The 12,160-nt window shown below is 47.4% G+C and overlaps 1 long non-coding RNA gene across 1 annotated transcript in view; it reads left to right on the top strand.

Moving 5' to 3' along the window:
- LOC125703315 (uncharacterized) overlaps positions 1 to 9,494 on the top strand; it is a 29,868-nt gene extending 20,374 nt beyond the window's left edge. Inside the window, exons 2-3 of the long non-coding RNA XR_007380830.1 lie at positions 8,190 to 8,271; positions 8,360 to 9,494. This is a non-coding gene — a long non-coding RNA (uncharacterized LOC125703315). The remainder of the gene's footprint in view (positions 1 to 8,189; positions 8,272 to 8,359) is intronic.
- Positions 9,495 to 12,160: the final 2,666 nt, after the last annotated feature.

Genomic DNA, 12,160 nt, shown 5'->3' with positions numbered 1-12,160 from the left:
TGTCCTCCATTCTCAAAGATCACTGCCTTTTCTGCTTCCTTTTCTGCTGCTCTCCTTATACTATGGAGGGGTGCTGTGCCACTTAAGCAGCACCTCTCCTTGAGCAGGGTGGCCACAATGGGACGCCTGCTGGACTTGATCAGGCTCTCCCATGCACCTCTCTGCACCCTACTTCTCTGCAGTGCCGTAAGGGTTTTCAGACCGCCAGCAGGAGTTAATGTACTGACTGCTTGGATCCTGCTGGAAGAACTGCTGTGGAGCCCTTCTGAGAGCTCCTGGCTCTGCTTTCAGCTGAGCAAGAGATGACAAATAGAGGTTATTTCTGCAAATGCTCCTTTCACCCATTAACAAGCCGTTAATGGTGCAGAGATCCAATAATAATCCTTCAGACCAGCTGGGGGTTGTGTGGCAGTGTCCCTGCCAAGCAGCATCTCCTGCAACCTCCTGAGGCTGAAAGTAGTTGGGATGGAGAGCCGAATGAATCAGAGGTTTAAGCTCCCTGCTGCGCCCCTGTAAGGTGTGAGTGTGGTCACAAACAAAGCTGGTGTCCCTGTGACAGCCAAGGAACACAGGGCTCAAAATCACTCACAGTGCTGCAGGCGAACACTTGCTTTAGGCTGATTTTCCCCAAACCTCACTGTTTCCAGATTGGGAAAGCCAGGAACAATCCTTGCTTGATTCAGCAGGCCGTGTGCTGGTGGGAGCGGCTGTTTGATGTGGCAAAGCTCCATGTGTCTCTTAGCTGTAAAAATACATGCTTCTTCTGAAGCTACGTAAGCAGTCACATTACCGAGAGCACTAAGTAGAAAATAGAGCCCCCCAACAACCTCCCTGCTGGTAACACATTGTGAAAAGCTTTGCTTCCTTTTAAAAGAAGCAAAGAGCTTTGCTTTACTGCCAATAGAAGATACATTTCTCTAGCAAGTGGAGTAAAATAAATCCATTTAAACAGAGGTAATTTGGTGCAAAGGAATTGATTTTCTTTTTTTCTATCGCAGTAATGTTGGATAAAACCAGTTTCTTTAAAATTACAAAAAATAGAAAAAGGAGGTGGGAGGAAGAGTGGGAGTGCTGCAGTCTGGTATTGTGCATTGTTGTATAGCTGTTTGCCTCCGTATTTTCTGTGGCCTGTCTCAAGGAGACCTTACTGTGCCTTTTTATCCCTGATAGGTTTAGGTTTGCTTCCCGTTTAGTGTAAGAAATGCCTGGCCAGTTAGACCTGCAAAAATGTCCATTTAATTCAGGATGATCCCACTGCTAGGAATGGAGGTAGCATGGAAATTACAGAGGCAAGGCCAAGGACTCCCATGAGGTCTGCTAAGAGGATGCAGGGACTTGGAGCATTGGACAACTGGGCCATGGCTTAGCTGGTCCCTTCTGCCCGAGTGGGCACTGACTACCAGGAGCAGCACGTGATGGCGACAGCAGGGATGGAGCTGAACTGTGAATGCATCTCCTCTCCTTCCAGTACCTGTCAGACAATATCCTTCATCAGAGCCCTGAGGGGGAGAGTTCCGAGTGGAAGAAGGGGAGGGTGGGGTTACGGCTGGAAGAACACCAGATTCTTTGGCTTTTATCAGTGCACCTTTCAAACTTACCTCTATGGCCTGGCTAGTCTAATAATGAATTGATTTTTCCTGTGCCTTCGTGTATTTTACAGAAGCCTTGTCAATATAAGGCACTTGATTCAGTCAATAAGAAATGAGCTGGGGACTCCAGACTGGGATTTAATCATTGCAGCATCACTAGTGACATTTCAAGTGACAGATTTTCCATTAACCTGGGGAACCCTGTTTGGCTTGCTCCTGAGGTTCCTCAGCTCAGCTACTGTTTGGGATGGGAATCCCCCCACCAGCACTGCTGTTTGTGGCTGCAGGACTGGGGAGCTGTGCCATAATGGGGAAGGGAAGAGCGAGACTCCAGAGCAGCATCTTCCTGCTGGCTCTGATGACATCACACTGTCATGCTGAAGCTTAATAACGGTTGGCAGTAGCTAATTAACTCACTGACAACTGCTTTGTGCCAAGGAGCTGTGCAGACCCTGCAGATCTGGCTGCTCTGCCCTACTGGGGGAACCCGGGGTCTCCAACTTGTCCTTTGTTGGTGCTGGTGGTGGAGATGCCTTTCAGGTGTGCGTGCAGAACCTGGATCAATAGCTTGAGTGCTGTGCTGGTGGGTCTCCTACAAAGCTACCAAAGTAGTTGGAAGCCTTGAGACTTTGGCCCTAGAGCTCCAGGGGTGCTCAGGAAATAACAGTTCCCCCCTCATTGCACATCAGAGCTGGACATGAAGTGTTGAACCACTCCTGCAAAGATGCAGCACCTCAGATGTGCGTGCAGTCCTCTGTACATCATCTGGGCAGAGAGCTGGTCCTTGTTTCCAGAGTAACAACGTCTTGCTCCAGTGGAGCAGAGATGCTGCCTGCTGTTCCTGCCCCCAGAGCAGGCAGTGTGGGGTGCTGCCTCTCTGCCTTGCCTCAGAGCCCTGGCTTCTCAGCAGGGCAAAGAGAGAACGCATGACCCCCTCTGCTGGCAGCCATCTCCAGCTGAAATGTTATTTCAGGCCAATATAAGTATATTCGCATCGGCATCCGTGTGAGATGAGGAGGCAAGGGCTTGCCTTGCTTTTCCCATTAAGAACAAATCTCCCCTCTGAGACAGCCTGTTTACATCCCCTAATGAGTCTCTGCTGTCTGAAGCGGCATCCAGCTCTGCAGGATGAGCCACGCTTGCTGAGCAACCTCTCGTCTTTCTATTCCTCCTACAAGGAGTGGGAAATGCTCCCAGGTCACCTCTGCTGGGCTCCTGGGACACCCTGAGGACTGTGCAGCTATCACTGGGACAAACTGCTTGTTTAGCATTCAGTGCTGTGACAGATCACCTGGCAAACTGTCCTAAGAGCCTGCGGGGGGGGGGGGAAGGTTGCTGCTGAAGGCTTGAATCTAGAGAGGGGCTAAATAAAAGGTAGTGCTGCAAAGGCAAGGTTTGGAGGAGCATGGTTTGAGGGTGATGAGGCACTGGAACAGGCTGCCCAAGGAGGCTGTGGATGGTCCATCCCTGCAGGCATTCAAGGCCAGGCTGGATGTGGCTCTGGGCAGTCTGGTCTGCTGCTTGGTGACCCTGCACACAGCAGGGAGTTGGAACCAGATGAGCACTGTGCTCCTTTTCAACCCAGGCCATTCTGTGATTCTATGGTTTGTGGTGTGTTGGAAACGGGCGGATGAAGGGATGGGTTAATTTATCACGAGGATTGTCCTGTTGTGCAGCTGCCCTTGTGTTGGCTTTTTGTTTGTGCGTTTTAAAAGGAACTTCAGAACTTCAGCATTTAGTTAAGGTACTTTATTCCTTTGGGTTATTTTTAGCTTGCCATGGCAATGAGATGAAAGCATCTTCCTGGTCTCTAAATGAGGAGCTGCTTGTTGCTGCTCGCTGGGTCTATTTCGTAGGTGAAAGAAGAGCAATAGAACCAGAAAAGTAATTATATCTCTCTGTGTGTTGCTCAGTTTCACAGCAAGACCTTTGTTTTTAGCCTAGTGGTGAGGAGTGGGACTCAGCTGTGGGGTTTCCACACGGTTAATGATGTGATCACTGACTCCTGGCTCAGAGGGCCTGAATGAAGATGGGGCGATGCCGCAGGGCCTCCCCAGGTCAAGGCACAGAGGTGTTGTGGGCTGGCCCATGCAGCTCTAACTCTTGTCTCACCCCGTGAAACACAGACCGTCTTGGGCTGACTGATGGGCAGCATGCAGGCAGAGGGAGCTGCCCTCTTTGCACTCCATTCTCCCTTTAATCCAGTTTCCTGAGACTGTGAATTAACTGCTCGCTGATTATATAGGCTGTATAGTTCTTTTCACCCTGGAAACTGGATAATATCCTGAGCTGGCACCATTTGGGTGCAGAACCTCCTTCCCTAACTCGGCCTGGATTGTGGAGGTGGGGGCTTTACACCAGCTGTCATGCTGACCCTGTAACTTGTTGGGGTTTTTTTGTTGTTAAAGGCTGAAATTGGCCCGATTTGGTCTGTACAAAGCAGCTTTTTAATGCAGGTACTGCTGTGCATGTTGAAAACCAGTGTTGTAATAAAATAAAAATCTCCATAAAGAGGAGATTTTTGAAGACTTTATTCTAATCATATGAATGTTTCTGCATTAAAGCGTTACTGTAATGAGAATGTGTCAAAGGCTTTGCTGGAAAACCCATTAAAACAGATTAGAGCATCTACGTGCAGCATGAAAAGGCCCTTTTAGCAGAACTGCCCATAATTCCAGCTGTCGCAAAACGAAGAGCTCCTGAAATGCCCTCTGAACAGCCATTAGAGCTGGGGATGGCTCAGCCACGTGGTCTTGCTTTGATTGTTTTCACTGCAAGAAGTACTCTGACCCTGGCCTTGTCCTTCTTTGGGGAATCTCTGCCTCGAGGAATTAATGACCTCTCATTAAACTGAGATAATTGTCACCTCAATTCCCAGCAGACTGTGGGAGGAGAGCGAAGGGCGCTGCTGCGATATTCTGCATTCCTGTGGCTTTCACTTGGCCACAAAACTGTCCCACCTTCCTGAGCTGAAGAGCTGGTTTATAAAGGTAAGGCCAGTGCAAAGCCGTGGGACCTGCACCCCTGTGCCACCCAGGGCAAAATGTGGCAATTAGTTTATGGAGACCTGGCTACAGGCAGAAATGCCAGACTAAGGTGGGTTGAGAAACTTTGATTTGTTTGGAAATGATAACAAACAAAATGTGTTTTATTTTGGTTTTTTATTGAAAAACCACTTCAGTTTTTACCCAAATCCCCTCTGTTCCCTAGTAATAAATTTCTCCCTCGCCTCTGAGACTTTAACTTAGCTAAAATGCCATAGTGGTGGAGAGGAAGAAATATCTACCCAGCTACCTGAGCTGTGGTTTCCCACCCCGACAAACACACCCTGAATGAATTAGTGGTGGGATGAGCACACACACGCAGGGGCTGAAGGGGTATCTGAATCACAGAATCCTAGAATGGCCTGGGTTGAAAAGGACCACAGTGATTCAACCCCCAGCTATGTGCAGGGTCGCCAACCACCAGACCAGGGAAAGAGCAATGGATCGGTATGAATGCTTCTGGCTTTCTGCCCTACTTACAACCCAGGCTCTAGTGCCCAGATCATTGTTTTGATCCTTTTGAGCTGGGAATATAAAAGGAATGCTCCTCCATATTCAGTAGATGCATTTTCAGAAGGTACAAAGGCGAGAGAAAGTACCGGATCCTTTACCTTCTTTTATGGGCTGAGCACATAAAAGAAATTTTTCTTTGAAAAGGGAGGGAAATTTGCAGGGTTTAAAAATTAAAGAAAGTAAAGGAGAGGGTTGGGGGTGGGGGAGAGAAATGTAATTTCTGGCTTGTGCCAGCACAAACCTGTAGCTGCTGTTTAGAACAACTTGTTTTGCAGTCTCCATGGGGTGCTTCCTTCCTGTGCTGGTGGCACTCGCTTGTGGCACAACCAAGGTTCTGGAATGGCCTCCTTTAGCAAATAAGCACGGCAGGTGGAAATAGTCAGTAGATTGGCAAGCAAATGGCCGTGGCTTTCAGTGGGTTGAGGGGCAGCTGCATTTAAATTTGTGGGCACCTTTGGACCTCTGCACTGATGATGATAATTGTTGGTACAGAGTGTTGCAGTCTTTTTTTTTTTTCTCAATGTATAAATGATCTAATAGCCTGGTTTGATCCGCTGAGATCTGTAGGGTAATTCTACTTTTGTTTTTTTATTGGGACTTCTAAATGACTGTGTAGGAAGGAGCTGGATTTTATAGCAGAGTGCTTTGCAAGGGGTCAGGTTGCTGTAACACACATGCAAATTGCTGTTGTTCTTGTGTTGAATCCCAAAGCAGATGAAGTCCTTTCTCGAGAGAAAAACACCAGGACAAGAACATCATAGCCTTGCAATTACTGCAGAGCACTGAGCAGCGCCTGTTAAGTGCCATCGTGTTTTATTCCTTGCCATTTAGTCAATTGACTGACCTGCATTTTGCATAGACAGCCGTGTGATTTGAGCTTAATGAATCAATGGCATGTGGGACAGAGACAGGTGGCTCCTCTAAGTGTGGGCGAAAGGCCCGTTTATGTGTCTTATGAATTATGTTAAAATTGATGGGAGTGTATAACACCCAAAGTACGCTGGCATTGGAAATTGCTCTGCAGCTGCTCCTGTGGCTGTCAGCGTGCACTCATACAAGCACCTCGTGCCCCTCTGGGGCTGAGCTGATGGGAGTAGAAGGCACAGCAGTGGCTGTGTGTCCTGGAGCTCCCTGCCAGTGCACAGCTTGTGTCCTGGGATGGGCACAGACCTGTGCCATGGTGCAGTGCCAGAATGAGGGCTCAGAGCATCTCCTGTCTGGCAGGAAGGAACCAGGGCTGAGTGACGTAGGATCTCCTGAGATTGGTGAATGATACCCTTGTTACTACTGCTTTATAACACAAAAATAAACCATTGTGTAGATATGAAAGCCTGCAAGGTAATTAATATCCTAGCCATTAAATTTTACTGTAGTGTACTCAATGTTAATAAGTGAGCTAAGAGCTCTGCTTGAAATTAATAAGTTGCAAATGACCCAAGGGCCACTGCTTCATGCTTGCTTTCCCCCCTTCCCCCCTCCCTCCCCCCCCTCTCAATTTACCCTCCCAAAATTACAAAATTTAAATAGGAAGACAATTTTCATTTATGAGCTGGTATCATTATTCATAACTGGAGAGTTGTAAGGAATAAAAAGCCTTTCCGGTTAATTAGAAACTTGAGCATCTCAGGGAAATCTGGAAGGGATGAAAATCTGGGCTAGATGGAAGTAAACAAACATAAAGCACAAATCAAAAGGAAAGGTAATTTCTGGAGATATTTCAAAGTTCTTGGTCCTAAGAGCCCAGCTCTCTGGTGCAGGGCAGTGGTCTCACTGCAGCAGCTATTGTGGAGCATGCCAGGAGGTACCAGATGCAGCAGAACCTGGGTGTTCCCCACATCCTGACTGCTGCATTTCAGAAGGAAAAGATAGATGCACTCCAAAAAGGAGAATGGGAGAGGAAATGGTGTGGCAGCTCCTGATGTGAAAGTGTGAGTCCCTTTTTCATGGTCACGCCATAAAACTGCAGCTTTCCACCTGCACTCACCTGCTTTGTCTGTGTTTGGAGAGGTTCCAGAGAGGCTTGGGATGAAGCAGGAGTCTGTGCCTCTGTGAGCAGAGTGACAATGATCTCCACTACCTGGTGGAACTGTTGAACCAAAGCCTGTTGTAATGAGTCTAATAGTTGTTAGTAGGGTTAGGTTGACTTTAGCCTTGGGTAGACAACTCTTGAAGGTGATCTGAATGATGGGATGAGAGGCACTGACAGAATCACAGAATTGTAGGGGTTGGAAGGGACCTCCAGAGATCATCAAGTCCAACCCCCTGCCAAAGCAGGTTCCCTACAGTAGGTCGCACAGGTCGGCATCCAGGCAGGTCTTGAACATCTCCAGAGAAGGAGACTCCACCACCTCCCTGGGCAGCCTGTTCCAGTGCTCCGTCACCTCACTGTAAAGAAGTTCTTGCGCATGTCTGTGCAGAACTTCCTATGCTGCAGTTTCCGGCCGTTTCCCCTTGTCCTGTCTCCACTCACCACTGAAAACAGTCCAGCCTCACCATTCTGCCCCCCACACCTTAGATATTTATAGACCTGGATCAGGTCCCCTCTCAGTCTCCTTTTCTTCACTGGCTTTCAGCTGAGCCAGGAAAGGTTCAGCTTTGATATTAGGGAGAACTCCTCAGAAAGAGCAGTGAGGCACTGTGCACAGGTTGCCCATGAAGGTGGTGGGATCATCATCCCCAAGGGTTTTAAAGAATGTGGAGATGGTTAGTGGGCATGGTGGGGATGGGTTGGAGTTGGAGTGGATGATCTGAATGGCCTTTTCCAACCTTAAGGATTCTATGATTCGAAACAAACGTAGAGCTTCTTATAATGAGGCCTTCCGCTGCAACATGCCACCAGAGTGAGAAACAGGGCAGCGGGAACTGTGAGGGATGCTCAAGTAGCAGAGGAGTTTGTCAACCCTTTGAAGAGCATTAAGTGATCCTGGAAGTTGCTGGCTATTACGTGTTTGGTTGTGGGCATCCTAGGGCCTTCTACCAACAGGGAGGTCTCTTCTCAGTGTTGAACTCTCCGAATTATTGAATACTTCATCTTTTCTTTAAGAGACCAAGTTCCTGGAGTCCTGTGAGTACAGGAAAGTCTTAAAGCTAGAACTGGAAATCCCCTTGGAGATGCAGAGCTAATGGTAAGCCCAAATCTCCCCTCCACCTTAGGATATGGGGAGAAGCCTGCAGTGCTTTGTGTGATTGACTTTCATTTTTTTCTTGCTCTAGGACTGTCAATCTGCTATCCCCTGCCGGCAGCAAAATCTCTAATTAAAGCAAATTAGAGAGAAAAGACCTGGTGTTACAGAAATGCTGTGCTAATTATGTGGTTTGCTCCTCCGAAGAGCTGGGCTGCGGTTTTGTTGGGCTCTTTTCTAAGCAAAGATGCCATTGCTCAGAGATGCTGGGGAGAGAGAGGGAGGGAAGAGACCTGGAACCTTGTTTTGTTTGTGTCCGTGCAAGAGTGCCTCCCTGCCAACCTGTTTCCAGCATTACTCTTTCTTTGTTCTTTTAAAACCTGAGCTGCTCTGTCAGAAGCAGAAACACCTCTGATACCCGTACAGACTTTCTGTAGCTCCAGATGCTTGCTTTTTTTTTTTTTTTTTATCCCTACCCCACCCCTTAGAGACAATTAGGGAAGAGGCTGTAAGTTCATAATTGTGGATCTTTTCAAACCTAGATTAGTTCTTCCAGTCTATCAGGTGAATACATATTTATAAGTGTTCTTAAAAATGCACCATCCTTCACTCGGTGAGGTGCCACGGATTCATCATGTAAATACATGCTCAGGTGCAGAATGAAAACATCCTCAGGGTGCGCTTTGGGATGATTAGAGGGCTGTTCCTCAAGTAGGTTGGTTTTTCTCAAAAGTAGTAATAAATGTGTTTTAACTATATGCAATGCACAGATCAGTTACTGGATGTTTCTTCTTCATCAAAAGCATACCGACACCCTTCTGGCATACAGATCAAACTCTGGGGAGTGCATCTTCTAAACACAAAACCAAAAAGCTCAGTTACTGACGGAAAAAATTGCTTGGCTGAATCTGAAATTTCTGTGATCTAGTCTGTTTTCTGCTCTGGTAAGATTTAACCACTTTTGCACTTCCAATTTCACTATAGAATAGGGAATAAAGGCGTTTTGAAGGGGCTGAGCTGGTTGCAGTCAATCCATTCTGGTTTGTCTTTGTGCTTTCAGACTGCAGAACCTGGAAGGTAGCATTTCCTAGTGTTTTGAGTACCCAGTTCACCTTTATCCTACTGGCAGACATGAATGATGTATCTTAAAATAGCTCTAGAGTATGTCTCTGGGACATACCTTTTGATTACAGTTAATCAGGGCTGTAAGTGCTTAATTGGATTGATGCCAGGCCACTCAAAATCATGCTCAAAATCCAACTTGCCTCTAAAACCCTCCTTCTGCTGGAGAGAAGAATACAGATTCTCCAGATTACTGTGTGTGGGGCAGGGGGGAAGTATTCAGTGTTACAGCTGTGAGAGCTCTGAGCCAAGTTAGGGTCGGAATAGAAATTCAGATGTTTCCCTAATTAGTAGAATCCATTCTGTTTTCATTGTGTGCCATTACTTCTTAGAAAGGAGACAGTTAGGCTGGCGTTTTAGTATCCTAATTTAATGTTGCCTGGAGTGGCTGGTGTGGAAGCAAACCCAGGATTCAATGGCTACAACTTTCCAGAATCTGCCTGTCCCAAAGGAATGGGCTTTTCTACCCAGAGCAGAATATATTTTGTAAACAACGTGTCAAGGAATCCATAGAAAAAGGGGAAAAGCTAATTTTCTCCTATGTCTATGCTCCTGCAGATGCATTAACTACTGATATTGCTCCCCTCATTTCAACACCAGTGTTCTCCAGAAGGCAGCAGAAGCAGAATCGTTAAGGTTGGAAAAGACCACTCAGATCACCAAGTCACCCATCCCCACCATGCCCACTACACCATGTGCTTCAGTGCCGCCCCAGCAATGGTGACTCCTCCACCTCCATATTGTTGCTTCCTCAGCCCAGTGAGTGCAGGTGAACGCTATGCCTTTGTCCTCTGAGCTGCCTCTCTGCTTTGGTGCCATTTGCAACAAACCTGGAGATGCTGGAGCACGAAATGCAAGGAACTCTCAGCCTAACTTTGCCCTTCTGTAGATCAGACTGTGCTCATGTGAACCCTTCTCTCACCAAATCCATGTACAACTGAGTGAGCTAGGCAGAATAAGCAGTGGGGAACGTACCTCCTCTTCATGACAGCCCTTCATGTCCTGAATAATAAAGCACGTGTCTGTGGGTGCTCTGTTCTGAGCAAGGTTGGTCGTGTCTGCAGTTCTTACTGGGGCTCTCAAGGACTCCCGCGCTGTGACGCAGATAAATGACTTCTGAGTGTCTTTCCAAACCCTGAGCACTTGTGTTGTAAGCAATTGCAGGACCGTGTGTTTGGGATGCTAAATGTGGGCTCTGCCAATGTGGGACAGTTCAGCCATGGCTTTTTTGGGAAGCTGTGTCTGTCTGCTCTGGTGTGCTGACCATCCTGGAGGATTGCTTGTGTTGCTGGAGAGGCTGCAAAGAGGTTGGACTTTGTCACCAGTGATGGGCACATCATGGTGGACAAGAGCAGCTCCTGGCAATGAGTGCCAGAAGATCCTTCTCCACAGATCTTTCTCTCCCTTTATAGCACTCTGTTAAGTTTATCTTTAGAATTTGTCGTTTCTAACATTATAGCCTGAAGACGTTGTTGAAATGTTTCATTAATTGTTGTTGTTTGTTATGGTTTTAATTGCTGCCTTTTTTTTTTTTTTAATGTGGGCTTGCTTTCAGTAGTATGAAGCCATTAGCTCCCACTTTTTTTTCTTTTCATTTTTTTAATGTAAAGCAAAGTGCTTTAGCATCTAATTACAGTGAACTTGATAGAGTTAGCTGTGGGGCAGTATTAATTACCCCTTGCCCCAGTTCATCTCTTGATGCATTGTCTAATTTTCCAATTATTTCTTATGTTCTTTGCATCACGGTGCTAAGGAAGTAAAAAACAACGAGGAAGGTCAAGATTTGGGTTGGGGAAGATTGCATGCAAAACATCATCACCTGCTTTCATGCACTGCTGACCTCTGCTGCCATGCTGGGATGGCTGTGTCAGGAATTCCAGTTGGGCACAGCTCTCTGCTGTTGCCTCCTCCCTGTGCTCTTTCTGCTCCTTGTATTGGAGGAGTGATGGATTTCCCCCCAGCCACCACCTCCACTCTGCCATGAAGGCTAAATCTAATGGAAAGTGAGCAAGTAGAGGCAATGGACAGAGGCAGCTGGCAATGTGCTGTTGCCAGGTACTCATTAAAGCATCCAAATCTCGCAGCAGCCATTAATGGCTAATTGGTTGCGCTCCCAGTGTCTTCACTGCAGCCCTGATTAATTTAATAGTCTTCTCCACTGCACACAGTGCCCATAGTACTGAAAAGTGGGGTTTGTTTGGCAGACTGATGCCCTGCTGGCTCTGGGGCAGCCCCTGCATGGATAGCAGGCAGTGAGGTGAGGGATGCTCTTGTACCCAAGGGTGGCACAAACGTGTTTGTGTGTGAATCTGAGCATCTCCAAAGCCAGCTCTGCTGCAAGGGGTCAGCAGCAAGGGATGCTGCCTGCTGCCCTGCCCCCAGAGAAGGGGAGATGATTTGCAGCACACGCTCGTGGTGCCCTGCGTGCTCCTGCTGTAATTTGCTGAAGCCCGTGGTTTATTAACTGTGGTCTTAGAATGATGGATGGTGCTTGTTTAATGCAAACCTGCCTCTGGTGCTGCTTCTTCAGCAGATGCTGATTTGTTCTCTTCCCTCCTGTATTGAAGTTGGTAGGAACCTGCCTGGGATCCGGAGGATAAGGGTCTTTTTTTTTTTTTTTTTTTTCTCCTCTCATCCTCCCCCTCTGACACTTACATGGATGTATTTATGCTCCTTTTCCTTCTGCTCCACCAGCCACCTCCTCTCCCATTCGCCCTGGTGAAGAAGGGGGGCACACAGCTGCAGCTGGGCCTGGAGGAGATGCTCTGGC

The sequence above is a fragment of the Lagopus muta genome, chromosome 21 (assembly GCF_023343835.1).
Source record: "Lagopus muta isolate bLagMut1 chromosome 21, bLagMut1 primary, whole genome shotgun sequence".
Lineage (NCBI taxonomy): Eukaryota > Metazoa > Chordata > Aves > Galliformes > Phasianidae > Lagopus > Lagopus muta.
The sequence above is the reverse complement of the archived record's forward strand: the minus strand, read 5'-3'. Positions and strand labels throughout refer to the sequence as shown.